This window comes from Pristiophorus japonicus, chromosome 7 (assembly GCF_044704955.1).
Source record: "Pristiophorus japonicus isolate sPriJap1 chromosome 7, sPriJap1.hap1, whole genome shotgun sequence".
Lineage (NCBI taxonomy): Eukaryota > Metazoa > Chordata > Chondrichthyes > Pristiophoridae > Pristiophorus > Pristiophorus japonicus.
Window position 1 is genome coordinate 119,767,092 of NC_091983.1, and position 26,523 is coordinate 119,793,614.

Consider the following 26,523-nt stretch of genomic DNA (forward strand, 5'->3'; position numbering starts at 1 on the left):
ATCCATAGCAGTCCATAGAGCGATGTGCTGGGACCGCCTGTGAAAGTGGGCGGTCCGACCTGTAAGGGTTGCAGTGAGCTAAGTAATGTCGACCTCAGGTAAGTGTGATTGTTCTTTTTCTGCGGTTTATATTGTCGTGGCGTGAGTTATTTATTGGGAATGGTTTTGGTGGGTTTTTTTCAGATTTTTTTTCCCTCTCCAGGCCTCTCTTAGAGCAATCCGAGGCCGGCTGTTTAGCTCTGGATTTTCGCATGCTCAACCGGCCTAGCACCCGAAGAGAAGTGCACAACGCCTCCCATAGCGCTCTGCCCCACATCAGGGCCCAGCTGCCGAATATTGTTGACTGAGGCACAAACTGTTCCCGGGCGCAAACTTGACTGCCCCACCACCATTATAACCCCGAAATGATCAAAGCTGAAAATCCAGCCCCAGTGTACAAATTATCTTGGATCCACTGGTGTTTCAGGAGTTACATCCACATGGCTACTGTTGGCCTCCTGTGCTAGTGTTTCCAGATTGGCTTCCATGATTAGGCCTCCTTATAGAACAAAGCACCCAGCAGAAGATGATGCTGGAGACTTTTGTAGGCTGTATGTAATCCACCTGGGTGTTGTGTAACGAGAGAGGATTAATTAGCAATCTTGTTGTGCGAGGCCTCTTGGGGAAGAGTGACCATAATATGGTAGAATTCTTCATTAAGATGGAGAGTGACACAGTTAATTCAGAGACGAGGGTCCTGAACTTAAGGAAAGGTAACTTCGATGGTATGAGATGTGAATTGGCTAGGGTAGACTGGCGAATGATACTTAAAGGGTTGACGGTGGATAAGCAATGGCAGACATTTAAAGATCACATGGATGAACTTCGACAATTGTACATCCCTGTCTGGCGTAAAAATAAAACGGGGAAGGTGGCACAACCGTGGCTAACAAGGGAAATTAGGGATAGATCCAAGGAAGAGGCATATAAATTGGCCAGAAAAAGCAGCAAACCTCAGGACTGGGAGAAATTTAGAAATCAGCACAGAAGGACAAAGGTTTTAATTAGGAGGGGGAAAATAGAGTATGAGAGGAAGCTTGCTGGGAACATAAAAACTGACTGCAAAAGCTTCTATAGATATGTGAAGAGAAAAAGATTAGTGAAGACAAATGTAGGTCCTTTGCAGTCAGAATCAGGTGAATTTATAATGGGGAACAAAGAAATGGCAGACCAATTGAACAAATAATTTGGTTCTGTCTTCACTAAGGAAAACACAAATAACCTTTCGGAAATAGTAGGGGACCGAGGCTCTAGCGAGAAGGAGGAACTGAAGGAAATCCTTATCAGTCAGGAAATTGTGTTAGGGAAATTGATGGGATTGAAGGCCGATAAATCCCCAGGGCATGATAGTCTGCATCCCAGAGTGCTTAAGGAAGTGGCCCGAGAAATAGTGGATGCATTGGTAGTCATTTTCCAACATTCTATAGACTCTGGATCAGTTCCTATGGATTGGAGGGTAGCTAATGTAACACCACTTTTTAAAAAAGGAGGGAGAGAGAAAACAGGGAATTATAAACTGGTTAGCCTGACATCAGTAGTGGGGAAAATGTTGGAATCAATTATTAAAGATGTAATAGCAGCGCATTTTGAAAGCAGTGACAGGATCGGTCCAAGTCAGCATGGATTTATGAAAGGGAAATGATGCTTGACAAACCTTCTAGAGTTTTTTGCGGATGTAACCAATAGAGTGGACAAGGGAGAACCAGTGGATGTGGTGTATTTGGACTTTCAAAAGGCTTTTGACAAGGTCCCACACAAGAGATTAGTGTGCAAAATTAAAGCACATGGTTTTGGGGGTAATGTATTGACATGGATAGAGAACTGATTGGCAGACAGGAAGCAAAGAGTAGGAAAAAACGGGTCCTTTTCAGAATGCCAGGCAGTGACTAGTGGGGTACCGCAAGGTTCAGTGCTGGGACCTCAGCTATTTACAATATACATTAATGATTTAGATGAAGGAATTGAATGTAATATCTCCAAGTTTTCAGATGACACTAAGCTGGGTGGTGGTGTGAGCAGTGAGGAGGATGCTAAGAGGGCTGCAGGGTGAACTGGACAGGTTAGGTGAGTGGGCAAATGCATGGTAGATGCAGTATAATGTAGATAAATGTGAGGTTATTCACTTTGGTCACAAAAACAGGAAGGCAAAATATTATCTGAATGGTGACAGATTAGGAAAATGGAGGTGCAACGAGACCTGGGTGTCATGGTACATCAGTCATTGAAAGTTGGCATGCAGGTACAGCAGGCGGTGAAGAAGGGAAATGGCATGCTGGCCTCCATAGCGAGAGGATTTGAGTATAGGAGCAGGAGATCTTACTGCAGTTGTACAGGGCCTTAGTGAGGCCAACCCTTGAATATTGTATCCAATTTTGGTCTCCTAATCTGAGGAAGGACATTCTTGGTATTGAGGGAGTGCAGCGAAGGTTCACCAGACTGATTCCCGGGATGGCAGGACTGACATATGAAGAAAGACTGGATCGACTGGGCCTGTATTCATTGGAATTTTGAAGAATGAGAGGGGATCTCATAGAAACATATAAAATTCTGACGGGATTGGACAGGTTAGATGCAGGCAGAATGGTCCCGATGTTGGGGAAGTCCAGAACCAGGGGTCACAGCCTAAGGATAAGGGGTAAGCCATTTAGGACTGAGATGAGGGGAAACTTCTTCACTCAGACAATTGTGAATCTGTCGAATTCTCTACCACAGAAAGTTGTTGAGACCAGTTCATTAGATATATTCAAAAGGGAGTTAGATGTGGCTAAAGGGATCAAGGGGTATGGAGAGAAAGCAGGAATGCGGTACTGAAGTTGCATGATTAGCCATGATCATATTGAATGGCGATGCAGGCTCGAAGGGCCGAATGGCCTACTCCTGCACCTACTTTCTATGTTTCTATGTTGTTTCTATGTACCTCCTGATCTATCTAGACATCTGGGGGCCAGAATTGCCCTTCTCCATAAGGCCGCGGAGTGGAGTGGCCGCCGACCTTTCGTGGAATGTCCGCTGATAGCCCTATTGCCCTTCCAAGTTTTCCTGGCGGTGCCCCGATCTCCCCCATCACTCCACTGCTGCCGATCCATCTTAAGCGCGACATCACCGTGCGCACCGCTGATCTAACCCCCGACAGCGACATTCCCTACTGAAAATATTTAGCCCACCCAGTGGTGCCAAAACAAACTTTTTCCCAGTGCTCCAGTGAGGCTGAGGCCTTCTGCAATGGCAGTGCTGCTTCCCTTAAAGGGGACGATGCACTGCTGCTGCCGCTATGTTTTTTTTGTCGGCTGACTGCCCCTGGGTTTGGCTGGGCCGCCAACAGGCAGCCTGGCACCCCCTTTTGGGTACCAGGCTGCTGGCCTGGCTAAAACCCTCACTGGTGGCACAGTGGACCGAAGTTTTAAAATCGCGAAGGCCCTCCCCGTTAAGTGAAGGGGAGAGCCATGGTGACGCGGCGCCATGATGTCGCCATCGTGACGGCCACTCCGCACCGCCCCCAACTTCCGCCCCTCACATGTTGCCACTGCTGCATATCCGCCCTTCTCGTGTAGTCACCACCCCCATTAAGAGCGACTTCCGGATCTGAAGAAAAAATAACAAAGAGCGGAATTTCGCTCAAGAGGCGACCTCAACCACAGCTGCAATAAAAATCATTTAAAAGAGGTGCGTGCATTTCGGGCAGGGGGCAATTTTGGACCCCTGAAGTACTCTTTCAAATGCCAGCAGTATGCTCAATAATAATCCTGCTAATTGCGTGGGCATCATTGTATTGACACTCAGGTTCTGTTCATGGCTGCTAAAATGTTGTTGCCCGTCAGAGCTGAAGAGGGTAGCCTTGTTCTCCCAAGAGCCAGCTCCTCAAAATTTGCCTACCACCGATGCAAAGATGAAAGCATCAGGGGAGCTGTCTTGGAAGCACATATTGATCTGCATGATAACCATTGGTGGATCACAGACCAGTTGCAGAACCACTTTCTCACAGGACAGGGGAGCGATAGCCACATGGATGCTATCTATCACTTATTGTACTTTAGGAAAGGCAGCTATTGGGTGGAATTAGGTAGGTCCTCTCATCCCTCTGTTGGTGGTTATTAAGAAAATAAATAAAGATGTTGGGCTTATTGATCATTTAAATTAGCTGATAGGGCAAATGTCAATTGTACTAACCTGGAAGGAGATAAAAGTCTAAAAGTTGAGGGATGTGGCCACCGGCAGTGGCATCGTTATGTTTGAAGTTGGTTGCAGGTTTCCTGAACCAGATGGCACAACTCTATAACTGCGAGCCCTGCAGAGCTTTAGCCTAAAAAGGGAGTGCCCTTAAGTCAGTGCCACATAGCTGGACCTGAGCCAGTAAGCACAATGATCCAGACAGTACACCTTTGGTGCCACCTTATATCTCCAACAGTCCTTCTGTCGTCTAGCTTGTCCTCCTCCACTCTCAAGTGATCACTACAAGCAATTCCTATTGCAGTGAACCTTCTGTCAACAGAAACACTTTGAAACAGCAGCTTCCTTTACAACTGCACGTGTGATGGATGAAACCTAATTTGCAGCACTGCCCTCTTGATGGTGAACTATGCCAGCAACCATAAGCATAGCTAGGCCAACGTATATGTTAAGTACATTAGCCAAAGCAATCTCAACACCTCCATAGTACTTTTATGATATACAAAAATCGGATGAGACCCCTGTGCAAATCCATACTCCCAGCATTACCCCAACTAGAATACATTTATCATCAACAACCCATTATCACAGACAGCAACTTCGAGGCTATGGTCACAATTTTAGCTCTTTGAGAAGGAAAATAAAACAAATGGCAAGAAATAGTAAAATAAAATGTGTCTATTTACTGAGAAAGAATTCAGTTTACCTTTTGCTATTTTACCTGTGTTAAACCTTCAGCTGTTCACAGGTCTGCAGAAATACCAGGCTCCTTGGTTTAATTTCATTTCTTTTAAGCTCATGCACTGCAACATTGCAAAATATAACTACTATAATATCAGCAGCAAATTCAGAGTATGATACTAATTGTTGTGTATCTGTAAAGCATGCACTCCCATGTTCCGCCACCAGGGAGCTCATCCCCTGAAGTCCCAAGGGATCCCAGCATCCCTTGGGAGCACTGTATATAAGCCGCCGCCTAAGGCCTGTTACTCACTGTAGAGTGTCTTATTAAAGACTGAGGTCACTGTTACTTTAACCTCCCTGTGTGCAGCCTCATTTGTGTTAGGAACACAATAACTGGCGACGAGAATACGAATCCAACGCAAAGATGCAGCAAACTGTGGGCATCCTGGAGAAGTTCCCGGAGGGTGAGGACTGGGAAGCCTATGTCGAATTGCTAGACTAGTACTTTGTAGCCAACGAGCTGGATGGAGAAGGAAGCGCTGCAAAAAGGAGAGCGGTCCTCCTCACAGTCTGCAGGGCACCGACCTACAGCCTCACAAAGAATCTTCTGGCTCCAGTGAAACCCACAGATAAGTCATATGAGGAGCTGTGTACACTGGTTTGGGTGCATCTTAACCCGAGGGAGAGCGTGCTGATGGCAAGGTATCGGTTCTACACATGCCAGCGATCTGAAGGTCAGGAAGTGGCGAGCTACGTCGCCGAGCTAAGGCGACTTGCAGGACAATGTGAGTTTGATGGCTACCTGGAGCAAATGCTCAGAGACTTTTTGTACTGGGCATTGGCCACGAGACCATCCTATAAAAACTTTTGACTGTAGAGACACCGACCCTCAGTAAGGCCATTGCGATAGCACAGGCGTTTATGTCCACCAGTGATAACACCATGCAACTCTCTCAGCACACAAATGCTGGCAATGTTCATAAATTGACTGGAATTGTGTTTGCGAGCAGAAATGTACAGGGCAGAAACCACGAGTCTGCAACTGCCAGCAGGCCTCAGGTGACCCAGATGACTCAGAGTCACCAACAAAGGATGAATGCAAGGCAATTAACACCTTGTTGGCGTTGTGGAAGCTTCCATTCAGCCTACTCATGCCACTTCAAAGGGTATGTTTGCAAGAGCTGTGGAACAATGGGGCACCTCCAACGAGCTTGCAAACGAGCTGCAAGCTCTGCAAAACCTGCTAACCACCATGTGGCAGAGGAAGATCGGTCCATGGTGGATCAAAACAATTTCGAGCCTCAGAGAGAGGAGGCAGATGCTGAAGTACATGGGGTGCACACATTTTCGACGAAATGTCCACCTATAATGCTCAACGTAAAATTGAATCGCATACCCGTAGCCATGGAACTGGAAACTGGTGCGAGCCAATCCATCATGAGTAAAAAGATATTTGAGAGACTGTGGTGCAACAAGGCATTCAGACCAGCCCTGAGCCCCATCCACACGAAACTGAGAATGTACACCAAAGAGCTTATCATTGTCCTGGGCAGCGCCATGGTCAAGGTCACCTACGAGGACACGGTGCATGAACTGCCACTCTGGATTGTCCCGGGCGATGGCCCCACACTGCTTGGAAGGAGCTGGCTGGGCAAAATCCGCTGGAACTGGGATGACATCCGAGCGCTATCACATGTCAATGAGGCCTCATGTACCCAGGTCCTTAACAAATTTCCTTCCCTTTTTGAGCCAGGGGTGAAGGTGTGCATCTACCTGGTCCCAGAGGCACGACCCATTCACCACAAGGCGCGAGCGGTACCTCACATGATGAGGGAGAGAGTGGAAATCGAGCTGGACAAGCTGCAACGTGAGGGCATCATCTCCCCAGTGGAATTCAGCAAGTGGGCCAGCCCGATTATTCCAGTCCTCAAAAGTGATGGCACGGTCAGGATTTGCGGCGATTATAAAGTAATCGTTTCTCGCTACAGGACCAATACGCACTACCTAAGGCAGACGACCTATTTGCGACACTGGCAGGAGTCAAGACGTTCACCAAGCTCGACCTGTCTTCGGCCTACATGATGCAGGAGCTGGAGTAGTCTTCGAAGGGCCTCACCTGCATCAACACGCACAAGGGACTGTTCATCTACAACAGAGGCCCGTTTGGAATTCGGTCGGCTGCAGCGACCTTCCAGAGAAACACGGAGAGCCTACTCAAGTCGGTACCACACACGGTGGTCTTTCTGGACGACATATTGGTCATGGGTCGGGACACCGCCGAGCACCTACAAAACCTGGAGGAGGTCCTCCAGCGACTGGATCGCGTAGGGCTGCGGCTGAAGAGGTCGAAATGCGTCTTCATGGCAACAGAAGTGGAGTTTTTGGGGAGAAAGATCGCGGTAGACAGCATTTGGCCCACAGACACCAAGACAGAGGCTATCAGGAACGCGCTCAGGCCACAGACCGTCATGGAGCTGCGGTCGGTCGTTCCTGGGACACCTCAACTATTTTGGTAACTTCCTACCGGGGTAAAGCACCCTCTTAGAGCCCCTATATGTGTTATTGCGCAAAGGTGAGAACTGGGAATGGGGAAAAAAACAAGTAATTGCTTTTGAGAAAGCCAGAAACATTTTATGCTCCAACAAACTGCTTGTATTGTATAACCCGTGTAAAAGACTTGTGCTAGCATGTGATGCGTCGTCGTACGGAGTCGGGTGTGTATTACAACAAGCTAACATTGCGGGGAAGTTGCAACCTGTCGCCTATGCTTCCAGGAGCTTGTCTAAGGTCGAGAGAGCCAACAGCATGATTGAGAAAGAGGCATTAGTGTGTGTGTTCGGGTAAGGAAAATGCATCAGTACCTGTTTGGCCTCAAATTTGAGCTGGAAACCAATCACAAGCCCCTCATATCCCTGTTCACTGAAAACAAGGGGATAAATACTAATGCCTCAGCCCACATACAAAGGTGGGCACTCGTGCTATCAGCGTACAACTATACCATCCGCCACAGGCCAGGCCAGAACTGTGCGGATGCTCTCAGTCGGCTACCATTGCACACCACGGGGGTGGAAATGGCGCAGCCTGCAAAATTGATGATGGTGGCGCAGCCCGCAGACTTGTTGATGGTTATGGAAGCATTTGAAAATGATAAATCACCTGTCACAGCCCGCCAGATTAGGACTTGGACCAGTCAAGATCCTCTGCTGTCCCTAGTAAAAAACTGTGTACTGCATGGGAGCTGGGCCAGCATTCCCATTGAAATGCAAGAGCCAATCAAGCCGTTGCAGTGGCGAAAGGACGAGCTGTTCATTCAGGCAGACTGCCTGGTGTAGGGTAACCACGTAGTGCTACCAAAAAAGGGCAGGGAGACATTCATCTCGGATCTCCACAGCACACACCCGGGTATAGTAATGATGAAAACGATAGCCAGATCCCACGTGTGGTGGCCCGGTATCGACTCTGACTTAGAGTCCTGTGTACAGCAATGCAGCGTGTGTGCTCAGTTGAGCAACGCGCCAAGAGAGGCACCACTAAGTCTGTGGGCCTGGCCCTCCAGACCATGGTCGAGGATCCATGTCGACTATGCGGGCCCATTTCTCGGTAAAATGTTCCTGGTGGTGGTGGATACTTTTTCAAAATGGATTGAATGTGAAATAATGTCAGGAAGCACCGCCACTGCCACCATTGAAAGCCTGAGGGCCATGTTTGCCACCCACGGCCTATCTGACATACTGGTCAGTGACAACGGGCCATGTTTCACCAGTGCCAAATTTAAAGAATTCATGACCCGCAATGGGATCAAACATGTCACCTCAGCCCCGTTTAAACCAGCCTCTAATGGGCAGGCAGAACGGGCAGTACAAACAATCAACAGAGCCTTAAACGTGTCACAGAAGGCTCACTTCAAACCCGCCTGTCCCGAGTACTGCTCAGCTACCGCACAAAACCCCACTTGCTCACAGGGGTGCCCCCGGCTGAGCTAATCATGAAAAGGACACTTAAAACCAGACTCTCACTGGTTCACCCCAACCTGCACGATCAGGTAGAGAGCAGGCGGCAGCAACAAAAAGTAAACGATGGTCGCACCACTGAGTCACGGGAAATGGATCTGAATGACCCTGTGTATGTGCTAAACTATGGACATGGTCCCAAGTGGATCACGGGCACGGTGATAGCTAAAGAAGGGAATAGGGTGTCAAACTAGACAATGGACAAATTTGCAGAAAGCACCTGGACCAAACGAGGCTGCGGTTCACAATTTGTACGGAGGCGGTCCACCAGGGAAAGAAAAGCTCCCAACCACCTCACTTTGTAAATAGTTTTCACTTTGACTTTCGGTGGGGAGTGATGTGTATCTGTAAAGCGTGCACTCCCATGTTCCGCCACCAGGGAGCTCATCCCCTGAAGTCCCAAGGGATCCCAGCATCCCTTGGGAGCACTGTATATAAGCCGGCCCCTAAGGCCTGTTCCTCACTCTGGAGTGTCTTAATAAAGACTGAGGTCACTGTTACTTTAACCTCCCTGTGTGCAGCCTCATCTGTGTTAGGAACACAATACTAACATTATAGAACTAAAATATACACATAAACATAACTTACCTAAAAATAGAAAATCGTTAAACAGTTCAGTTCTGATTGTCCTGTTGCCATTACTTTGCCACATTTACTCTTCCTTCCTTCCAATTTCCATTCTGTTTTTTTATTATTCAACTTTTCTTTCCTACCTCATCTAATTTTCCTATCCTGTTCATTTTTAACCTGTGAAACAAGTAGGAGGTTCTGCCAAATCAGCACAATCGTCAGTGGCACCTGCAGCCCAACAGCCCCGGGACAAGTAAACAGACCCATGGCAGTTGCAGGATGAATATAATATGCACTTACACTAAACATCCGTAAGACAAAGGTCCTCCACTAAACTGACCCTGCCACACAGCACTGCCCCTCAGTTATCAAGAGCCACAGCGTGGCCCTGGACAACGTGGACCACTTTTCTTACCTCGGGAGACTATTATCAGCAAGGGATCGACAACGAGATTCAACACTGCCTCCAGTGCGCCAGCGTAGCCTTCGGCCGCCTGAGGAAAAAAGTGTTCGAAGATCAGGCCCTCAACTCTGCCACCAAGCTCATGTTCTACAGGGCTGTAATGATACCCGCCCTCCTGTATAGCTCAGAGATGTGGACAATGTACAGTAGACACCTCAAATCGCTGGAGAAATACCACCAACGATGTCTCCGCAAGATCCTGCAAATCCCCTGGGAGGACAGACACACCAACGTTAACATCCTCGATCAGGCCAACAGCCCCAGCATCGAAGCACTGACCACACTCGACCAGCTCTGTTGGGCGGGCCACATTGTTTGCATACCTGACACAAGACTCCCAAAGCAAGCGCTCTACTTGGAACTCTTACACGGCAAGCGAGCACAAGGTGGGCAGAGGAAACATTTCAAAGACACCCTCAAAGACCCCTTGATGAAATGCAACATCCCCACTGATACCTGGGAGTCCCTGGCCAAAGACGGCCCTAAGTGGAGAAAGAGCATCCAGGAGGGCGCAGAGCATCTCGCGTCTCATCGCCAAGAGCATGCAGAAACCAAGCGCAGGCAATGGAAGGAGCGTGTGGCAAACGAGTCCCACCCACCCTTTCCTTCAACAACTGTCTGTCCAATCTGTGACAGAGACTGTAATTCCCGTATTGGACTGTACAGTCACCTAGGAACTCACTTTTAGAGTGGAAGCAAATCTTCCTCGATTTCGAGGGACTGCCTATGATGATGATGACAATATACTGATGATTGTTGTAGAAGACAATGGTGTATTTACATAAGGGATTGCATCATGACAATGTACATTTAGTAATTTATTGAACAGTTCCAGCATTTGTATTTCAAAATGTCCAAAATTTGTGACGTATTAGTACAGATCGATTCAGTTGCTAGCCAGTTACTAAGGGGCCAAGTTTCCACCGACCCTTAGAACGGCGCACCTCCCTGAGGTCTGCCGACTTTCTGGAACAAAAAGCGCGCCTAATCTTTACATTCTCCACATTCATCAGGCCTCCTTCGGACTCGGCGGAGTGCAGCAGAACTAGTGGGGGGGGCGGAGCCAGGTCCTACCACTGAAAACAGTGACGGGACCTCTGCACTTGCACACTAGAGTGTGCGCGCATGTGCAGTAGCTCCTCGTCCCAAGATTCTGTGTGCGTGTGCTGCAGACTGTGTGGGAGGGGCACGAAACACACCGCCCCTAGCCCTAGCCGAATAGGCTCCCCGCCGCGACCTGCGAGGGAACAGACGGCAATGTCCATCATCGGAGACAGGTGATCCTGGGAACAGAAAGCCAAACAAGAAAGGGATAAGGAGCTGGCAAAAGTGACCATCAAGAAGGAAGATGACTGAGGCTATTGAGTGTTCCTTGGGACTGTCTCGGAGATATTCGGGAGAGGGGGGGTGGTAGCAGGATAGCAAATAAATTGGGGGAAAAATGTGAGTAGGAGGGACCTGGGCAGGCTCGCCTGTTTAACATTGCCCCCCCGCCTCCCGCCCTCCTCCTTCCCCCCCTCCTCTCCCCCCACTTGTCTCCCCCTCCACTCCCCCCTCTTCCTCTCTCCCCCACCTCTCTCCTCCCTCCTCTCCAACCCCACCCGTCTCTCTCCTCCTCTCCCCCACCCTCCACTCTCCCCCTTCCTCCCTCCCCCGCCTCTCCCCCCACCTCTTCTCCCGCTCTCTCTCCCCCCTCCCCATCCTCTCCCACCCCACCCCTCTCCCCCTCCTCTCCCCACCCTCTTCTCTCCCCCTCCTCTCCCCCTACTCTCCTCTCCCCTACCCTTTCCCCTCTCCCCCCTCCTCTCTCCCCCACCCTCTCCCCTCTCCTCTTTTCCCTCCTCTCTCCCCTCCTCTCCTCCCCTTCTCTCCCCCTCCTCTCCTCTCCCTCCCCTCCTCCCCCCACCCTCCTCTCCCCCCTACTCTCTCCCACTCCTCTCTCCCCCCTCCTCTCTCCCCCCTCTCCTCCCCTCCTCTCTCCTCCCCTCCCCTCCTCTCCTCCCCCTCCTTCCCCCTCCCCCCTCCCTCATCGGCGGCCCGCTGCCTTCCCTTCACATAAAGGTAGGACGTCTATTGTTTTATTTGTTCTTGATTGATTGATTGCTTATTACTTTGGTCTTAGTGCTTTAGGTACATGATTCCTTCTATTTTTTATTTGTTAATTAATTGCTTATTACTTTTTGTGCTTTGTTTAGTGCTTTGTAAGTCTTGGTGCTTTCCTTGTATTTTTTATTTGTTATTGAATGCTTATTTTTGTGCTTTGTTTAGTGCTTAGTGCTTTAAATGTACTTATGCTTCTTTAATGTTGTTATGTTGTTGTGAAGGTGTTTAGTGCTTTGGAAAATCCTCTAACTTCCCTCCCCCCGCCCCCGCCCCCCCACCATCTCTGGTTACCTGCGCCTAATTTTTAAAGTGCCTGCAAGGGTTTTCTGAGTGTACAAAAGTGGACACATACGCTGGCCTAAGTTAGTTTGGAGTAACTATTGGCTGTCTAAACTTGCTTAAATGGCCAAAACAGGCATAAGTGGCTGGTAACGGCCCCTTTAAAAAAAAAACAGAACTAAAAAGAAACTGAACTAACTCACTGAAACTGGAGCAAACTAAATGTGCAGAATTGCGATTTTTAAGATACTCCAAAAAAAACTAGTTGCTCCAAAAAAATAGGGGCAACTCCTGTAGAAACTTGGCCCCTAAGAACTTGAGTTGACACAACTCAACAGAGTAGAAAAACCAGATAACAGAATTAGTTTGCAAAGATACTTGATTTTCTTTGCACCTAATGGGATTTATGGAAGAACAGATGTCATTTGACACTCCAAATGGTGATAACATTAGGTCAACTTGCTTTCTGGAGAATTAGTTACTACTGATCCCATGCTCCTACACATTGTCTACAATGTTTCAAAAATTAGGCATTAATCAAGATCAATAGATATGGGGACTGGATGCTGCAATGAATTAGGGATATATACCATCCTTACCTATATATACCATCCTATACCAGCTCTACCTCATTGCCACTTTTCTCGACCCCTCCAAGGTCTCTAAATTGTCAGGCTGCTTGTCCGACATCCAGTCCTGGATGAGCAGAAATTTTCTCCAATTGAATATTGGGAAGACCAAAGCCATTGTTTTCGATCCCCACCACAAACTCCGTTCCCGAGACATTGACTCCATCCCTCTCCCCAGCTGTCTGAGGCTGAATCAGGCTGTTCGCAACCTTGGTGTCAGATTTGACCCTGAAATGAGCTTTCGACCACATATCCACAGCATAACTAAGACCGCCTATTTCTACCTCCATAACATCACCCGTCTCCACCCTTGCCTCAGCTCATCCGCTGCTGAAGCCCTTATCCATGCCTTTGTTACCTCTAGACTTGACTATTCCAACGCACGCCTGGCTGGCCTTCCACATTCTACCCTACGTAAACTAGAGGTGATCCAAAACTTGGCTGCCCATGACCTCACTCGCAGCAAGTGCCGCTCATCCATCACCATTGTGCTCACTGACCTACATTGGTTTACGGTTAAGCAACGCCTCGATTTCAAAATTATCATCCTTGTTTTCAAATCCCTCCATGGCCTCGTCCCTCTCTATCTCTTTTAGCTCCTCCAGCCCCACAAACCCCCCAAGATGTCTGCGCTTCTCTAATTCTGCCGTCTTGAGCATCCCTGACTGTAACTGCTCAACCATTGGTGGCCGTGCTTTCTGTTGCCTAGGCCCCAAGCTCTGGAACTCCCTGCCTAAACCTCTGCGCCTCATTACCTCTCTTTCATTCTTCAAGAGGCCCCTTAAAACATACCTCTTTGACCAAGCTTTTGGTCACCTGCCCTGATTTCTCCTTATGCGGCTTAGTGTCAAATTTTTATCGTATAATACTCCTGTGAAGCGCCTTGGGATGTTTCACTACGTTAAAGGCGCAATATAAATACAAGTTGTTGTTGTTGTTGTTTTATTACTGGGACTGGGTTCAATTCCAGCCGAGACTGATGGCAGGCCTTCTCTTTGCTGGCTCGGTGAAATGATTTTGCAGCAGTCTCAGGCAGTTACTAAGCTGTAAGCTACCACACAAACTGGCACAACTCATCACAATTTGGCACCAATTTGCCAATCTTACTCAGACTGAATCCAAGGATGGCTGACGTGGGCAAAGGAGAAACTCTCAGTGCTGCTGAAAGTATTTCTCCTCTGAGGTTGGGATTCATGTTCTAACAAATTCATTACTGAGTAATATGTTACCAATAAACTCATTGATATATTTAAATATGTCACCCAATTATACTTGCATTTTTATTGTGGAATCACTCTAGCTATTGAATTAGTTATTAATATTTTCATATATATCTGCCCAATGAAAATATAGCATAACCAAGGAGTGGATATCTACTCCGGTACATTCTAGAAAAAAGGAACATTTTGAATCTGAAAACCAACTGTAGTCCTTGATTGGTTAACAGCAAAATAGCTTTAAATCAGAAATCCACATTAATTAATGCCTATTTCTTACTGATAAAATCATAACGAGGTCTTTCGAATTTAACTATAAGGTGAGGTGGGACCCCATATGTGAGGTTCACAGAAAACTCATTCACCCACTGCTTCAGTGAAGGAAATACTTAATACTCACAATCATTAATCACCAATGTGTGTAGAGAGAAAGATTTATAGAGAGACAGCAAGTAAGAGGGAGAGAGGGAGAGAGAGAGAGAGAGAGAGAGATCCCAGTTGTATACACCTGATCTCTGTGGCACCCCACTCATTACAGTTGGCCAATCAAGGAAATGACCCATTTATCCCGACTCTCTGTTTTCTGTTAGTTAGCCAATCCTCTATCCATGCTATTCAAAAGGGAGTTAGATGAAGTCCTTACTACTCGGGGGATCAAGGGTTATGGCGAGAAAGCAGGAAGGGGGTACTGAAGTTTCATGTTCAGCCATGAACTCATTGAATGGCGGTGCAGGCTAGAAGGGCTGAATGGCCTACTCCTGCACCTATTTTCTATGTTTCTATGTTTCTATGTTTCTAATATATTACCCTCAACTCCGTGAACTTTTATCTTGTGCAGTAACCTTTTACGTGGCACCTTATCGAATGCCTTCTAGAAATCCAAATACACTACATCTACTGGTTCCCCTTTATCCACAAACAATTCCAGCAAATTTGTCCAACATGATTTCCCTTTCATAAAACCATGCTGACTCTGCTTGACTGTATTATGATTTTCTAAATGTCCTGTTACTACCGCCTTAATAATGGACTCCAGCATTTTCCCAATGACAGATGTTAGGCTAACTGGTCTATAGTTTCCTGCTTTCTGTCTCCCTCCTTTCTTAAACAGGGGTGTTAAATTTACGGTTTTCCAATCCGTTAGGACCTCTCCAGAATCCAGAGAATTTTGGTAGATTACAACTAATGCATCCACTATCTCTGCAGCTCACATGGAGCTGAAGCAGAGGCTCACAGAGGGAAGTGAAAGAAGCAGAATAAGAGGAAGTGTAAGGAAGGAGGCAACCCAGACTTTCTGGCCGGGATATCTGGGATTGAATCATTCACCTGCGGTACAAGTGAACACAACACTGATTCCCCTTTCAACATTTGCCTCACACCTTACCTTCCCTCTGTTACTGACCATCACACCATCCTCTTGGTCACAATGCTGAAATAAAAGCCACCACAAAGCAAATTTTCCAATCCAACTTTATCCATCTATGCATTTAATATTACATCAAAAAAATCAATTAATCACCCGTGTGCATTCCCTTAGTAACTTTCTTGTGTGTGCCTTTGCCAATCGCAGTGCTACGCCAGCGGCTGCAGCATGGCAAGACGACCTCAAGGAGTTGGTGGCTGAGAATGTGAAATGGAGTGATGATGTTTTTTCTTCTTCACTCTTCTCTCCCTCTTCTTGGTCAACCACTGGCTGGGTAGTCTGCGTTTCTTGGGTCTGAAATGAGGAAGGCACAGGGGTAGGATTGTGATGAGTGGAGCAGGGGTGGGGGGCAAGCAAGAGATGCATGCTTACACCATGTGCAGCTTTTACATCAGAAGATATTGTGGGATGAGGGGGAAGTGGGATGTGAGAAGGAGGACAATGCATGAGGCTACCGGCATCTTGTATTCTTTCAGCCCTGCCACTGGCCAAGCCTCAGCCACACCCTTGCCAAGAATAGTCAGCACCATCTCTTCCAAGGGGGTGAGTTGAAGCTAAGAATGTGAGGTGTGCCTCATGTTTGATAGAGATTGTTGGCAGATGAGTGATGGGAGGGTGTGCCGTGCATTGAGCAATGTGTGAGACTATGGGTGCAGTAGGTGCCTCTGTGAAACACTTGGGACTTTTGTTAAAGAGACTATGGAGCCGAAATTGTGTGTCCCCCCCCACCCCCCGCCCCCGACTAAAAGGTTGGGCACCTGCCGTTTTTTTTTCTCCGCCCCAATCCATGAGGCAGATATTCGAGCGATATTCAGCTCTTTAACTTTTTTGGGGGGGTCAGGGCGGTGTTCCAGTCAGCTGCAGGGCGGAAGTGCCCTTGCATCAGGTCGGCCATTGCTCTGAGTCATCAGCGCCGCACTGGTGACATCAGCGCGACGTGGACGTGCCGCGTTGCGCTGACACATCACAACGTCCCTCCCCTTCAGTTAAAGGGGAGGGCCGTTGCGAACTTTGCAGCAATGTTAGTGGCACTCACTGGCCACCAGAGAGGGTTTCGGCTAGGCCAGCGGCCGAACCCGTGGTCACCATTGTTGGGCCGACCTCTGAGTCAGCAGACAAGTAAAGTAAAATGGTATCCATGGCAGTGTGCCCTCCCCATTAAGGGCGGATGTGTCGCCCAGGCACACACAGCTTCCTGCAGGGGAAACCTGTCAGTGGCACAGACCGGCGGCCGCTTCACTCCCGCGGGGCAATTTCCCACGCGGGACGGAAAGGGGGTCACTGCCGGTCGGTGGGGAGGTCAGTGCGTACCCGACGGGTGGCAGCACAGGCGGCGTGGAAACCCGTTTCCGCCGCTCCCGGCCCGGGGGCAATTTCGGATGGGTTGGCCTATCCGCTCCATTACCCTCTCTGATAGATGGTAATGGGCCTTAAGGATGGGTGTAATTTTTGCCCCATATATGAATGCAAGTTAATGTGTTGAAAGGGTGGTTGGAGATGGGCTATAGTTTACAAGCACAGAGCGGCTGAGAGTGAATTTTTTGAGGGGGTGATGACCTGGTACTGAAAAATTAATTTCTGATTGATGCTTGATTTCTAAAGTATGAACAGCTCTATGCAACTACCTTTAATTATTTGAGTCCTAAATATTCTGTGCAACTTTCTAAGCACTCTTGTTTTGTACCACATAACTTTTGTAGAACTAATGATCTAATGCCAAATTATGAATTTCTAATGCCAAATAACAAAAAAAAGCTGACTTTTCACTGAGCATGTGTTCATTATCTTTAGTCTGTTAAATACTACAAACCGATTGAGGCACTTACTTTGGCAGAAAAATGTTTGCGTTCCTCAAATGGTTAAGCATGAAACCAAAATTGAGCAATGTTGAAACATGCAAGCCAAATAGGTTGTGTTGAAAGAAACTACAAAGGTGCTGTCTTGTAAAGCCCTCTGGTTCCTCCATGAACACCTCACAGCAGCATCCCTGTTATTTTACATGTTCCCCAAATCCCCAGGCTCTCGTAAAGTCAGACGACTAATACAGCTGGTGATGGCACTGTTGATTTTAGCTTATGGGCACATCGACTACAGATAAACAGTGAACACTCCCTTGAGGACCTGAATTTCCAACAATACAAAGCATGAACAGAAGAGACCTTTTATAGTGGCTGAAATTATTTTAAAGCCTCTTTATCCCCCATCAAGTCTACAGAGGAGATTAAGCAGGAGATGTGTTTGTAAAGGTTTTCAGGTAAAGAAAGACCAACAAATAGAACAAACACACAGCAGGATAAGATTTTTAGACTCAGCATACCCAAAAGGTAATAGTTTAGAGAAAATAGCCTGGGAGAAACAGGCTAAACAAATAGTCACCACGATTACACCTGCACATAAGTCATTGTGAAAAAGGAGAGGAGGGACATGAAATAGGTAGCTGTTCCTGTTAAATGATTTCTTGGAATATTTATGAGTTTTATAAAGGATATATTAGTCTTTATGTACACCAAAACCAATTACATTTATTTTTAGTTTTTTTGATGACTCTTTATATATTAAAGGAGAACAGCATTATGGAATGAAAACCTTTTTCTCATTGCACCTAGTGTCAGCTTCAAACATGGCAATAATACAAAAGCAAAATACTGCGGATGCTGGAATCTGAAATAAAAACAGAAAATGGTGGAAATCTCAGCCGGTCAGACAGCATCTGTGGAGAGAGAAGCAGAGTTAACGTTTCTGGTCAATGACCCTTCGTCAGAACTGGCGAAAGTTCGAAATTAACAGATTCTTAAGGAGCACTGAAAGGTGGAGGGGAGGAAAAAACAAAAGGGAATGTCAGTGATAGGGTGGAAGACAGGAGAGATTTGAAAGACTAAAGGGATGATGGGCCAACTTGAGATGGTAATGGTAGAAGTTAGAAACAGATTAGTCTAGATAGGGTGTGAATGGCGGAATAATTACCAGCTGCCATGGGGAAAGCTGTCAGTGGCACCGACCGGCGGCAGCACTGCTCCTGCGGGGCAATTCCACACATAGGTTGGAAAGGGAGTCGCCGCCAGTAGATAAGGGGTTGGCGCGTGCCTGACGCAGTGTTAAATGGGTGGTACAGTAACCCATTCCAGCCGTTTCTGGCCCAGGGGCAATTTCGGTCGGGTTGGCCCATCAGTCTGCCCATCGGTTAGAATGTGAAACTTGCTACCACAAGGAGTAGTTGAGGTGAATTGCATAGATGCATTTAAGGGGGAGCTAGATAAGCACATGAGGGAGAAAGGAATAGAAGATTATGCTGATAGTGTTTCTTTGAGGCGGTAATGGAGCTTTTGGAGGGGGGCAATTTTGGCCCCTTTGAATCTAGGCATCATCATCATCTAGCTACAAATAGTCACTTTTATTCGATTTACTTGGCACCTTTTTAAACTTTTGATTATCTGCTGTCATTTTCCAGAACAAATCACATTAAGAATGTGCACTATAATCAGATCCTAACTACCATCTTCCCCATAACCACTCTGTATGTAAACCATAATCTTATTCATCTCAATGCCAAACTTGTAGACTAAACTTTTAATTTAAATTATGAAATAGCAGGCAATTGATTAAGATTTGTTCTACTTCCTGTTTTTTTTCTAAGTTGTTTAGTTATCCTAGTAACTGCCTTATTGAGAATAGAAAGTGACTGCTCAAAAATGCAAAGAATCACAGCCGAGTCAGATCCTACCACTGTTCTCACCATCCACATGTGCATTTCCAGCACTGGATAGTGATCAGTGGTGGAAACCTTGGCTAACGTTTACCTACCTTGTCCAGCAGAGCTGAAGGCAATTGTACCATCCCAACTGCCTTCCTGGCTCAGATCAGCTAACTCAATGCAAACCAAGAACTGAACATGAGATCTCCTGGTCCATATGGCTTATGACTATGTCAGATGGAGTCTACCCACAAAGCCATCGGGGATGCTAATAATATTTAATTTAACATGACAGAAGAGATAGCCCTCAGTTAAACAGGCTACATAAAGACTCTAACCTGCCCCTTTAAAATGAAGCCGGTGATTATCTTTACACGAGCCTCTTCCCACCCCTCTTCATCAAACACTATCAGCATAATCTTCTATTCCTTGCTCCCTCATGTGCTTATCTAGCTTCTTCTTAAATGCATTTATGCAATTCACCTCAACTACTCCTTGTGGTAGCAAGTTTCACATTCTAACCACTCGCTGGGTAAAGAAGTTACTCCTGAATTCCCTATCGGATTTATTAATGACTATCTTATATTTATGACCTCTAGTTTTGGGTCTCCCAAGTGGAGGAAACATCTTCTCTATGTGTACCCTATTAATCCCTTTCATTATCTTATCTCTATCATATCACCCTTCATCCTTCTCTTTTCTAGAGAAAAGAGCTCAAGTCTGTTCAATCTTTTCTGATAGGTATAATCTCTCAGTTTTGCTTTAATTCTTGTAAATCTTTTTTGAACCTTCTCCAGTGCCTCTATACCTTTTTATAATGTGGAAACCTGAACTGTGCACAGTACTCCAAGTATGCTCTAACCAAAGTTCTCTACCAGTTTAACATAATTTCTCTGCTTTTCATTGCAATCCCTCTATAAATGAACCCCCCATGCTTGGTTTGCTTTTTTAGTAATGGCCTTATTAACCTATGTCACTACTTTTAGTGATTTTTGTTTCTGTACATCTAGATCCCATTGCTCCTCTACCCCATATAGAGGCCGGGATTTTGTTGGCACTCAGAGGGCGAGTTTGGAGGCGGGTCCGCTGTCAAAATCTAAAAGATTGACAGCAGGACGAGATCCCGCTGCGAACCCGCCTCCATGTCACTTTCCCAAGTGCCCGGTCTGCCTGTGCTTTACAAACCTGACACTAAGTGGTGGGTGAGTCAATTAAAATAGTTAAGTGGATGTTAAAAGGCACGTAAACAGCAATTTACCATCTACTTACCATTTTTCCAGCTTTCTGACGAGTTTCACAGCGCTCGGGGATCACGTCAGGTAAGTAGGTTGGGTTTTCAATGAATCTACATTCCTCTGAATAGGTGATAGCTACAAAAGTGGTAAAGAAAAGCTACCATTTTAGAGCTGTTCATGTTCCAATGTTAGAAGCTGAAGCCTTCAGGATTAGGAATACACTTTTCAGCTTTAGAAAAGTTGCAAGTGTTTGGAGTAAACTCTCTGGGGCTGAAATTCACTCCCGCCGGAAATGAGTCGCACCTACCGTTGTTCTTCTTGTAGAGAACTTTGGTTAGAACACACTTGGAGTACTGCGCACAGTTCAGATCTCCACATTATAAAAAGGTATAGAGGCACTGGAGAAGGTGCAAATTCAGTTCGTTGTCATTTTTTTTCGAGCGGGGTGGAAGTCAGTCATATTGGGAGCAGAAGTGGAGGTGGGAGTGGAGTGTCCGTCATAAGCGGTCAGTCATCAGCGCCGGGCTGGTGACGTCATCGGGTTGGTGCATCAACAAATTTATTCCCTTCAGTTAAAGGGGAGAGCCACTGTGAGCTCTGCAGCTTTTTTAATTAGGTCCACTGGGCCACCATAGAGGGTTTTGGCCTGGCCAGTGGCCTGGCACCCAAGAGGGGGAGCCAGGCTGCCTGTTGGCGGACTGGGAGCATAATTGTCAGCCCGAGTTGGCAGTCGGCCGACAAAAAAGATATAAGATGCCGGCTGCGGCAGTGCGCCCTGCCCTGTAATGGAGGCCGCACCGCCATTTTACACACACTGCAAACACAGTGCACCGAAAGAAAAAACTGTTGGGGGCACCGAGTGGCGGCCGGAAGATTTTCTGAGGTGATTTTTGCCTGCAGAGCGGGATATCAGCGGTGCACATTTGATGACGCACTTATGAAGGTTCGGCAGCAGCGGGATGGAAGTGGTGACCACCGGAAAAACCATCAGGGAGAATTTAGCGAACGCCGGCTATTCGACAAAAAATCACCAGCCATTCGACACCGCCGCGTGTCCGCTGCTTTCTGGCAGTAACAGGCCATATCGGGAGGCTGAATTTTGGCCCCTCTAGCCACTGTCACCTCCTTGGAGCAACCTCTCTCACCATTGACAGATCGCTTGTCATCTCAACTTCAGCTGCCATCTATACCAGCAGCATCAGTGCCCTTGAAAAAATCTCAACTTGGTCCTCAGAATCCCACCACGACCAGCTCCAACACCAACATCACGAGGCACACCAGCACCACCACCAACAACACCAACCTTCTCCGCAATTGCCTGATGCTGCACAGGGCACAGGGCATCAGCACATGTGCATATTGCTGCTCGAGAGGCCAGGGATGGCTTAACCATGGCCAGATTTACTTCACTTTGATGCTGTACACCCTGGCTGCCACATGATGCACCAGGTTGGTACCACCCCACACCAACACGATGAAGCATCGCTACAATGCCCAGGCCATTTCTTTCACACTCATCACCATTGCGGGGGGTACCCTTATGTCTCACCATTCACTACAACTCACTAAGCCACTTCCAAAGGAGCACACAAATCTGTCCAAGAAGTTAAGTGTTGAAAATAAAGATTTTAATGCTTGACGACACATTAACAGAAACTTTACATGAACATTGGCTAAAAGACCCAAGTGCCTACCCTTGTATGTTGATAGTTGGTATGATTGGACAAGGATGAGGGCGAGTGTGAGGGGTGGCTAGTGAGATGGGGATATGATAATGTAGATAGAGAGGGATGGGTGGAGGTGCAAGGTAAGTTGGTGTGAGTAAGGATGTGCAGGAGTAGGGTAGGGAAGGCAGAGTGATGGGGATGTGATGAGTGGCACAGGGGATGGGGATGTGATGAGGTTGAGTGTGGCTTTGCAGTAACGTTTTGTGATTTACTGAGATCAGTGAAAGGTTTACACCACTGCAGCCTGGTCCTCCTGACAAAATCCCTGCTTATGCCCTCCTAAGCAATTGGTGTCCTGGGGAGGTCTCTTCCACCCATTAGAAGGGAAGAGAATCTCCCTGTGTGATGTGACTCCTTCCATAAGCATATGGAGGGAGTCATGGGAGAGCCTGGGTGCAGCCATGCACCTCTGTGCAGTGCTGGTCAGTGTTTGTAGCACCTCAATGCTGTAGAACACTGACAGCATTACTTTCAAAATGAATGTGGCCATGTTCCCTTTAAGAAAACAAATTATGTCATCAAACCCGCTTCCTTTTAATTGGCTGCGAACTGCGCAGGACGAGTTTAACAAGCTCCATCAGGAGAAAGTCGTGGGAGAAGCTGGCACAGAGACAGCTGTAGGGTTGCGGCCCGTTACCTACCTCAGCTGCATGGAACCTGCCTCGGTAGGCAAAATCATGGCCAGAGTGTGTGGCCTTATTCTTCCTATCAAACTGCACCACCTCACACTTAACTATATTAAAATGAATTTATCAATTATATGTCCATTCTGCAAGCATCCAATTACAATATGTAGTCCATAATACCTCACGGTTGACAGAGTCGAAGGCCTTTGCGAGATCAAAGAAGGCCATGTACAGAGGTTGACCCTGCTCCCTACATTGTTCTTGGATTTGACGCGCAGTGAATATCATGTCCATTGTAACCCTGAGTGGACGCAATCCGCATTGCGACTCTGGAGGAGCTCTTCAGCCACTGGGAGAAGACGGTTGAGGAGGATTTTTGCGATGACTTTCTCTGTGGCAGACAGCAGGGAAACTCCTCTGTAATTACCGCAATCGGACTTGTCACCTTTCTTGAAGATGGTCACGATTATGGCATCTTTGAGATCCCCTGACATGCTCTCCACCTTCCAGATAAGAGAGATGAGGTCATGGATTCGCGTCAAGAATACTTCTCTGCCATGTTTTAGTTCTTCGGCGGGGATTCCATCTGCTCCTGAGGCATTGTTGTTCTTCAGTTGTCGGATGGCCTTTTCAATCTCATGCCGGGCTGGAGATGCACCGAGGTATTGGCAGGTAGCATACTGCGGGATGGAGTCTTGGTTAAGGAGATCTTCAAAGTGCTCCTTCCAGTAGTCACTGACTGCCTCTCTGTCTTTGATGAGCATCTCTCCGTTGTTAGCCCGCAGTGGGGTAGGACTTTGGGTGCTTGGGCCATAGGTGGTCTTGACTGCGCTAAAAAATCCACGCATGTCATGGTTGTCGGCTAGTTGCTGGATCTCCTGCACTTTTTCCATCCACCATCTGTTCTTTAGGTCACGAGTTTTTTGTTGGACCTCGGCCTTCAGTGTGCCAGTGCAGCCTTTGGTCGCCTGAGGAAGAGTGTGTTTGAAGACCAGGATCTCAAACCTGGCACCAAGCTCATGGTCTACAGAACAGTAGTGATACCCACCCTCCTATATGCTTCAGAGACACGGGGGCCGATTTCCATCACCTCACCACCCACTGCCGCCTACTGCCGCCGACATTCCTCCTGAAGATCCGTCCAGTCCCACTTTCGAGGTGGGCCGGAGTGGGTGAATGGGGAGAGCCGCCGGGAACTGCCCGCTGACGTCAGCGGACAGCCGAGTGGCGCAACTGAGCTCCCGCCCGCCGAGCTCCCAGATTCCTGTGGGCGGGAGTCAGCGGGACTCGGTCACAGAACGGGGGTGGATCACTGGCTGCAGGCTGGTCTGTCCCCGACGGTGAGTATGAAGAACCTGAAAAAAAGCTAAGTGAACATTTTAATACTTTTTTTTCAACAGCGACTTACCTGGATGGGATCCCCTGAAGGTCTTTGGATACTTTTAAAATTTTTTGCTGTTGTTTTTTTTTCAGGTCTTCGACCCTCCACGGGCCTGACTCCATCCTCGGTGGCACTTGGCGGCAAGCGCCTCTGCCACCGAGAATACAACCTCCCACCCACTGCCGCCCAGATTGGCGGCGTATATCATCCATTTCCCGCCCGCCGACCTTTTGAGGGCCCTTGGCCATGAATATCCCGCCCAAAGTGTCGTCCAGCACTTCGGCGGCCATCGGCGGCACTTTGGGCGGCACTTAGGTGGGCGGAAGCCTTGATGAAAATCGGTCCCTAGGGCTATGTACAGTAGGCATCTCAAAGCACTGGAAAAGTACCACCAACGCTGCCTCCGCAAAATCCTGCATATCCATTGGCAAGATAGGCTCACCAACGTCAGTGTTCTCACTCAGGCCAACATCCCCAGCATCGAAGCATTGACCACGCACGACCAGCTCCAATGGATGGGCCACATTTTCCACATGCCTGACACTAGACTCCCGAAACAAGCACTCTACTCCGAGCCCCAACATGGCAAGCGAGTCCAAGGAGGGCAGAGCAAACACTTCAAGGACACCCTCAAATCCTCCTTGAAAAAGTGCAACATCTGCACCGACACTTGGGAATCCCTGGCCCAAGACCGCTCAGTGGAGGAGAAGTAGCCAAGAAGGCGTCGAACACTTCGAGTCTTTTTGCCAGCAGCCCGTAGAAGCCAAGCGCAAACAGTGGAAGGAGCGCACGACAACCCAAGTACTCCACCCACCTGTCCCTTCAACCACCTTTTGCGCCACCTGTGACAGATACTGTAAATCCCGTATTGATCTCATCAGTCACCTTCGAACTCATATTAGTGTGGAAGCAAGTCATCCTCGACTCCGGGGGACTGCCTAAGAGAAGACAATATGTAAAATAGTACAAAAATATATTAAACAGAGAATGAAAATGTTTCCAAGCCACCAAACTTAAACTGTCCAGGGGAGCCTTCCTCTAATCACTCTAAGAGGGTCAACTTTGTCTGGGTGTGAAAGAATGCTGCCCTTATTTTCTGAGACCCTGTATGTGTCATTGATTCAAAAAGAAGCATTTTGTAACCATATTAACATAAAACAAGCTATTATATAAAATTAAAATACAGATAACATTGCCATTTGAACTAACTGGGTGTGACAGGAAGATGCCAGTAAAGTACCAACTGGAGTGAATCTGTGCTAACAATTCTATGCTACTGAAAAATAAGTGATAATAAACAGGAAGTGAAAATAATAAATACAATGTTATATTTCACAAAAAATATTGTCTGTACATTTCTAATCTTGAATATTGTTGTTCATAATTAAATAAAAATGAAAAAAAGTACAAAATGATTTTAATTACTTGTTTATTCTTTAAAAATAAACTCTTTTCTGTTATCAATTACAGAATTTATGTTGCAGAAATACTATTTCAGCCCTGATGGACTCAAACAAAATATAACTCCAGGGAATATTTGTTTGCAGTCCTTCAGGAGTTTTTTTTGTATCTGTCTATTTCAGATTTCCAGCATCTGTAGTATTTTGCTTTTGTTTTTTGTATCTTGTTGAACCAATGTACCTTTAAATTTGTGAGCATGTTTTCTTCTGATTCAATGCAGTGTATGATATTAAAAAGACAACCAATTAGTTGAGGGACATTGTTTGAAGTGGCTGCCAGGTGTCTTTCTTGTTACATTTATGTCTGCAGTCATTACAAAGGAATGCAGAAGACTAACAACTGAGAATAAAATTATAGGCTTTGCATTGAGCAATGCTACGGTAAGAGAGGGCAGGAAAAAATGTGATGTGATTATCTCAGGCTGTTAGGATTTTAAAGTGGACAAGGTCATTCTCATGTTTTATGGTATCGGAGATCTCTTCCTATCAACCTTCTGTCTTGTTCTGAATGACCTTATGCAGACGACTCCATTTGACTGATAAGGCACTGCACATCACGTGTTGGAAAATAAACTCTGTTGAAGCATAAGCAATGTAATCTTACAAGAGAACTACTATAAGTTCATTTGGAAAAATCGCAAGTGTTTTTTCCCAGGAAAGCCTTCAAGCTATTTTTGTTTCTCATAAAATCTCAAGGTCCTTTCAGAGAACATATCTATCTTTTCCTTTCTCTTCTTGAGGCTGTGGTTCTGCCTATTTTTTTCCTTGTGAATTGTTGGCCTATCATCCAACTACTCCTCCACATACCCAATGCATTGT

The 26,523-nt window shown here is 46.9% G+C and overlaps 1 protein-coding gene across 2 annotated transcripts in view; it reads left to right on the forward strand.

The window, feature by feature from the left end:
* The window catches only part of hddc2 (HD domain containing 2), a 189,086-nt gene that overhangs the window by 6,569 nt on the left and 155,994 nt on the right, over window positions 1–26,523 (forward strand). The window lies entirely within an intron of this gene.